Below are 7,976 nucleotides of genomic sequence, written 5' to 3' on the forward strand. Positions count from 1 at the left end.
CGGTTTTTTTTAAAAAAATTGGGTCATACTATAATTTCGCAAGTCCATTTTTTATTTTATTTTTCTTTTTTTGTTTATTCCAACTACTAGAACCATTCATTTGATACTCTACTTTTATATACCCATTTTATAATTTAAAACTTCAGATTAGGTCAAATTAGGATATATGGCCATTTAACACAATGGTAATGTTAGAATTTGTCAATGTATTTTCTAAAAGTTCTAAATGTCCATAATCTATATTCATAATGTGCATTTTTTGATAATTAGGTGCAACTAAAATATCATTAAGCACTGTTTGGAAAATGTACATTATATTATATTTAAAGGTACATTAAATTATTTTAAAAAGAACATGAAATATTAATTAAATTGTAATGCATGTGATCGTTTAATAAGATAGAAAACTTCAAAAGTTCATTCATATACTTAGATTATGATGTCGTTATAGATAGATCTTTGAAGTGATTTTAGACCTATTTCCCTGTTTTCAATGTATAATAGTAATAAATGTGCTTTCAATTTAATTCAAATGTCCATTATGTATGTTTATAATGTGCATGTACTGTTTTACAGAAGAAATTTAAAAGCAGACCTGAAATGTACATTATATTATTTTGCTAATTCAGTCGCTATTCAAGGAGATAATAACGTTCAAGTAAATAGCACGCCAAAAATAGACAAAAAAGTACTTTAATTAAGTGCAACAAAACATTGGTTGACAAATTCAACATTTTGCTTATGCAATTACAAATCATTACACATACTAACGTACACTAGAATTTAAAACATCATACTACATGAACAGCGATGTCATCAGACAAATTCTAACATACTGCGTAAATAATATCTGAACATTAAATGTAATCACTAGCTTTAGAGAAATGACCCTTCTTCGCATGATCAGCAACAGTTTCATGGCAATCGTTGTGCTCGAACATAAGTAATGTGCATAGATATTTGTATCGTAACACTTTAAGCACGCTCCGCTGCAAAACAGAAGTCAACAATTAACAAGATAGGCAAAACACAATGAACATGAATTTCTTTAAAATAAGAACCAACACTCACATCATTTTTCATCAGGCCACATTTCCAAGAGATTAATCCCATAAATGTTTCCATGTGTCTCATTGTGTATATACCACAGTCATCAACATTGTAGTTATTTCTCCAACTAAGCTTTGCAACAATGGGATCCATAGCCAACACAATGTTGCTAGAGTCGAAGTTTTGGGTTCTCACCCAAAAACCTTCCAAAAGCATCAATCTATGACAAAATATTGTAAACCAGTGTTAAGCGTGACTAATAGTCAAAAGTCAATAGAACAACAAAAATGTGTCAAATTCAAACATACATTAACAAGTGGAGATACACCATATTTCTTGATGGCATCTTCATCTGAGAGTGAGTTGTCAAGAATGACGAAACGCTTCCTCACCAGGTCAACCACGTATACGAAAAAGTGTTTCTCGTGTACAATTGGGAAAAAAAACTGAAATTACAAAACAAATGACGTACAACCATAAGTACAGTCAAACTCTTCAAAGGGTACATTTTAACTAATCATGAGGCACATGTAAAAAATGAAAACAGGACATTGCAATATAAAGTGACCTTATTTAATACAAACGCAAAGAAAATTCCCTTTGACTCAAGCAGATGAAATAAAACAAAAGCAGAATGTAGACATGGAATGATAGTATGACTCATGGTCTATGTTCCCAACGTGTGCATATAGTTGCAACTGCTCATGCATATAAGATATTCCCCACATTGAGAAATTACAACATTAACATTGTTAATATTTTAAAAGTACATTTAGGACGTTTAGAAAGTACATTGAGAAATTATAGCATTAACATTGTGTTAAATGGCCATTTATCCTACTTTGGCCTAATCTGAATATTTTTAATATAAAATGGGTATATACAAGTTGAGGTTCAAATGAGTTTAGTAGTTGGAATTAATCTAAAAAAGAAAGAACTTATGCGATAATAGTATGTCTCAATTTTTTTAAAATGCAATACAACAATGGCAAAGAAAATTGCAAAGTATGTCAAGCAAACAATAACAACTTACGAGTGCGATAGAAGCTATTTCTATTCCCGGAAAAAGCTGCAACTCCATGTTTGCACGAGCCTCGAATAATTCATAAATTTTTTCATCACTTAAACCTGGGCTGGGTTTCGCTAATACAGACTGCATGGGAAAGTAACGAAAGAGGGAAGTACAATATTTCAAAATACATATTACACACAGCATTTAAGAGTGTATGTAAATGTACTTACATGCACAAGCGTGGTAAAAAAGAACCGCTTCGGAGTACCAAGATTGTTTTCTTCCTCTTTACAATTCAAATATGATGACCAAAGAATCAATGACAACACTCGAAACATGTTGAGACGGCTTTAATGACCACAAATGCATTCGCGTTGCAAAATAAGTCTTGTACGAATATAAGTGCTCACTAGAACAAAAAATATAACAAATTACTTGTCAGGTGTGAAACAGTGAAAATGACATTCACAAAATGTTAATTTAACAAGTTCACATTTTAGATTACCTGGAACGACGATTGTTAATGCCCCGGTCACTGAAAACATAATCAGCCACTTGAAGGTGAACCGCAGTAAGAGGCGTTAACACATTGGTGTCATCTTGGATAGCAGAAAACAACGGATCAAAACGAGATGACTGTTGCTTGTTGCTGGATAGAGGTATATAAGAAGGACTTGCCATGAAATGAACCCTTTTGGTAGTCAAGAAGATTCACCAAAGTGACACGGCAATCCCGTTTAACCCCTTTAGTGCGGCTAACCTTGCCTCACTCTCAGGAAAGTCTTTCTCCAACCCTAAATCGAACGAAAATTCACCAAAGGATGTGTACAAATGAATTTCTCCACTTAGCACATTGTTCTCTGTGTTTAGCACGAGCAAGTTTCAATTTGTACGCTTTCTCACCGCATTTGCTACAAAGAATAAACTGTTCATCCTCATCTAGTGTCTTTGGATTCCCACGGTGCACACGACACATCTTCGTTACCACCACCATATGTCAAATATACAAATTCAGTTGCCGAATGGGCCTGTTTGACACACTCTTCACCTGGGAAACATTGCAAACCAACCGCGTATTTCTCATCTAACACAACCATATCTTCCATGACTCTCTTTCTTTGAAGCAAAGTGTAGTCATCTCGCAAACTCCTGGCCAAGGCACGGATGAAGGTACATATTTAGTACTTTGAAGGTACATCTTTAGTACTATGAAGGTACAAAGAAAATATTTCAAAGTGAATCTTGAAAAGGAATAGTGAATACTTCAAGAATAAATGGATATACCTCCGGAGACGAGTATGAAATTGGAGATTTTGTATCAGTACTAACATCCCTCGACACTCTCCGCACTTTTTCAACCACTTGTCTACATGGATTAGAAAATCTAATTCTTTCCATCAATCGACCTTTTACACGACCAAGACCAAACTGACCAGCTTCCATCTCCTGCTTTTCCCTTGAGAAAAGTGCGTGAGATGTCCAATTCAAAAGAGTATAGTAATCTCTTTCTACGAATCGTTTTTCATGGACAACACGGTCAACATAAACAAGTTGCAAGTAAAAACAGGATTATAATCGGAAAATGGCAGGTTTTAAAACCATAATAACTAACAATAAATGTAACACATAAGATTTGTACCATTAGAAACAGGAGAGGTCCACCAAAGTGATTCTTCTTCCCCTTCTTGACCCAATCCTTTGTGTTATACCGCAAACTCTCCATGACAAATTGACACCAATCAAGTGACCAATGGCGGACACATTCCTCGGCGATTTTAGTACATGGTGATTGACGAACGGCTTCTGATTGTTGCGCATTAACAAAGACACAGCAAACACCACAAAATTAATCTTAAATTGATCACTGTAATCATCATGACAAATAATATGCTCTGCAAGGGTCTTGATATCCACTTGACCATCAACATGAAATTGAGCTTTCCAATGCGCGTAAACGCATCACATTCTCGCATCTTCATCACTACAAAGATGAAAGTAAAACAGGTTTTCCTCCAATTGGGAGGCCAACAAAGATCATGAATACAAGAAGCGAAAACACGAAAGCGCTGTTTATCGGGTAGAATGATGAAATCCGAATACGGGTTGTAGTTCTCAATTAACCAATAACCAAGGCGTAAAGGAAGCCTTGTAACCCTTAGCCAAAACAATGAAGAAAAACCAATATCTTCCAGAGCACACCATTGGTTGTAATCAAGGTATCGAAGGACATCAACAAAACTTTTAGGTGACATCCGGGTGGTAATACGGGAGAACGTTGGAGTAGGATCATCAACAGAGGGACCGAGGTTGTTCAACCTCGGAGAAATACGGCGGTAACGCCTCCAGGATCGCCTTTGCGCTTCAATAATCGAAAGTAGTTTTGCATGTAATATTAATCGGTTACATTGTGTTGTACACGTTTCACGAAGAAATGTCCTATCGGTTTTATTGAAATGTACATGATCTACAACAATAATGTGCACTCAATTATGACCTTTTGCATGTGGTCTTAAATTGATGCTACTTACGTTAAAAGTACTTTAAATTCAACAAAAATTCAAAAAAGCACAAATTAGATAAAACTTAAGAACAACAAACAAATCGAAATGTATAAGCAAGTTACGAAATCAACAAACAATGCGACAAATACAAATTCCGATAGCATGCAAATGAAAACACAAATTTCGATTTTAAAAACAATACTGAACTCAAAATTCATCAATAAAATAAATAATCCGGCAAAATGAACATAAGAAACATTATTTTAGATTACAGTAGAGTTACATAAATTAACGACGAAATCAAGAAAAGCTTGAAGCTAAACAGTACTCACCTTCATGACGAAATAGGTAAGAGAAAATCCAACAAAAAGACGAAAATGCAACTCCACAGAGAATAAGGAGAGAGAAATAGTTGAAAGCTTAACAAAGAAGGTCGGAATCCATGGTTGAAAGCTTAACGAAGAAGCGCGAGGTAGATTTCAGTGAAAAAGAAAGACAAAGCCCTCAAGTTTTGGTAAAGCAGCGCGCGTTATAGGCCCTTAGATTAGCCGCGTCAGACAAGATCCAACGACTGACGCGCGTTCTCACGGTTCTCACGCTTGTGCCATTCTCATATGATCCGAAATCTAATAATAATAATAATAATAATAATAATAATAATAATAATAATAATAATAATAATAATAATAATAATAATAATAATAATAATAATAATAATAATAATAATAATAATAATAATAATAATAATAATAATAATAATAATAATAATAATAATAATAATAATAATAATAATAATAATAATAATAATAATAATAATAATAATAATAATAATAATAATAATAATAATAATAATAATAATAATAATAATAATAATAATAATAATAATAATAATAATAATAATAATAATAATAATAATAATAATAATAATAATAATAATAATAATAATAATAATAATAATAATAATAATAATAATAATAATAACAACAACAACACATTCAAGATGTTTTATTATGCATTTACTCCACTTTTGTTTTTCCTCTTCTCCATTCATTGTAAGTTCGTAACCTAATTTCAACCTTTCATCTTACTCTTGAATTCTTAATCTTAATGAATGTTATAGCATTTTATATATATATATATATATATATATATATATATATATATATACTTCATCTCTTTAAGTGAAATTACATATCAATTGTGTATATCTTGGTATTGATTTTTTTCTTATGGTTTTTTTTAACATTTCTATTAGTAAATTAAGTCTAACCTCTTTATTTTGTTGTGTTTTATAGGATTCAATGTCATGATCTTCTTTAATGTGAACGCTTTATTGTTATGTTGTAAGTTACTACTTTCGCCTATTGTTTTATTTTTTCCATTTTTTATTTGTTTAACCCTTTAATTTTCATATATGTATAGTGTCTATTCTTACCAGCTTTGAGTTCAACATGACAAACAAAACCTTATATTTCACCTCATTCATAAATTTTTTTTAAAAATTAAAAAATATAAGTTGCAAACAAAAAAAAAAATTTGATGCAAACCTTTTATCTCCCTCCCATAACTTAGGTTATCAATTTACCCTATTTATTTAACTTTATTATCTTCTTAATGATGATCTTTTTGCTTTCCCCTCACCATTATATAACAATAATCATAATTTCCATGTTATTCAAAAAATTGGTATGTAAAGTACAATACTATAAAAAGGCAAGACTAAATATTTCACTAAGTCATCTCACTAAGCCATGTGTCATAAAAAAATTTATTTTTTATTATCATGTGTCACATGCTTATTAGTAAAAAAAATTTAAAAAATATAAAGTCTTAAACATACAAAATAAATTAAAAAAAATTGATTCAAACCTTTTATCTCCCTCTCATAACTTTAGTCATCAATTTACCCTATTTATTTAACTTTATTACTTTTATTTAATGATGATCTTTTTTCTTTCCCCTCACCATTATATAGTAATCAAAATTTCCATTTTATTCTAAAAATTGGTATGTAAAGTTTACATAGATAACTAGAATTTTTATTTTGTTTTTTTTTCTTTATTGTTTATTGAATTAATTAGAATCTTATTTTTTATTATTTTTGTGTTTTCAAATTGCAGGAGGATGATACATACTCACATAATTTAAAAATATTACCTTAAGCAACTTTTTATTAGTTGAATATGCAACTTTTTTCACTATGAAGTTTCATGCGGCGGCCCTAAAAACCCCATCTATAATCTATACAATCTAATTAAAGGGGTACATAAAATGATAAATTTAATTAAATTTAACATGGAAAATTTAATGTGCCATGGATTATCAATTTATAGTTACATGGCATTGATTTCATTCACTCATCTATAAATAAATCTATACAATTTAATTAAATGGTACCTAAAATGACAAATTTTAATGTGACAAAAGAATGTAAATGTAATAAACTTTTTAGTTTCCTCTCATCTTTATACCTATTAATAATTAATACATTCTACTAATTTAGCATGTCACTTTTTTTTTAAATGATGAATTTTTGGATTCCCTCCTCATTTATACTACCTATACACATTGCCATATTTTTGTCTACGATTATCACCTCTTGTGTTATCACAATATCTCTACTTGTCTACCTTAAACACCTTTGAGATTTTATTTTATCGGTCTAAACACTCTAATTCATTCAATCAATAAAGAGAACTTAAAATAGCGCCTAAATATTTGTTGGAAGATAAACATTCATGGTCCATAATCTTTAAGCTGATCAAAACAATAAATTATTAACGATCCCGTGATTTTCACGGGCTCCAAAACTAATTTTTATATAAACAGTTACCTTATCAGCTCCTAATTTTCAGCTACCTTATCAGTTACCTTTTCATGTTTCAGTTAGCTTTTCAGTTTTCAGCTACCTTTTCATGTTTCAGCTACCTTTTCAGGTAGTTTTGCCAAACAGAGCCTAAACCTCTTCATATTACTAAACACTCACCATTATTAAAATTTTCCTATTTAATTCATTATTTTCAAAAAATTTGTAATAAAACTTGTTAATAAATTAATTAAACCTCTTCATATTATTGAACACCCACCATTATTAATATTTTCCTATTTAATTTTTTTTTTAGTTAAACATGGTAATAAATTGATTAAAACTCTTCATAATACTTAACACACACCAAATTAATTAAAAGTTTTTCCTATTTAATTAATTTTTGTAATATAATATGTTAATAATTTTATTAAAACTCCTTATATTACTCAACACCCATAATTTTCATTAACATTTTGTCGTATTTAATTCATCTCTTGAGGTCCTCGCCAATCAATTATCTTTTTTAATAATACCACAAAATAAATTAAAAATTAAATTAAAATATGGGAATTTATGGTTGTGTAATGAATATAAAACCTATAAT

At 30.3% G+C, this 7,976-nt stretch overlaps 2 long non-coding RNA genes across 2 annotated transcripts; both read right to left on the reverse strand.

Moving 5' to 3' along the window:
• Positions 1-677: 677 nt before the first annotated feature.
• On the reverse strand, positions 678-1,221 carry LOC141614834 (uncharacterized). The gene is made up of 2 exons (XR_012529397.1): positions 1,072-1,221; positions 678-989 (listed from the first exon to the last, which is right to left on the reverse strand). It is a non-coding gene; the product is annotated as an uncharacterized LOC141614834 (long non-coding RNA).
• Positions 1,222-1,371: 150 nt separating this feature from the next.
• Positions 1,372-2,373, reverse strand: LOC141614835 (uncharacterized). The gene is made up of 3 exons (XR_012529398.1): positions 2,293-2,373; positions 2,084-2,203; positions 1,372-1,496 (listed from the first exon to the last, which is right to left on the reverse strand). It is a non-coding gene; the product is annotated as an uncharacterized LOC141614835 (long non-coding RNA).
• Positions 2,374-7,976: the final 5,603 nt, after the last annotated feature.

Source organism: Silene latifolia, chromosome 11, assembly GCF_048544455.1.
Source record: "Silene latifolia isolate original U9 population chromosome 11, ASM4854445v1, whole genome shotgun sequence".
Classification (NCBI taxonomy): Eukaryota; Viridiplantae; Streptophyta; class Magnoliopsida; order Caryophyllales; family Caryophyllaceae; genus Silene; species Silene latifolia.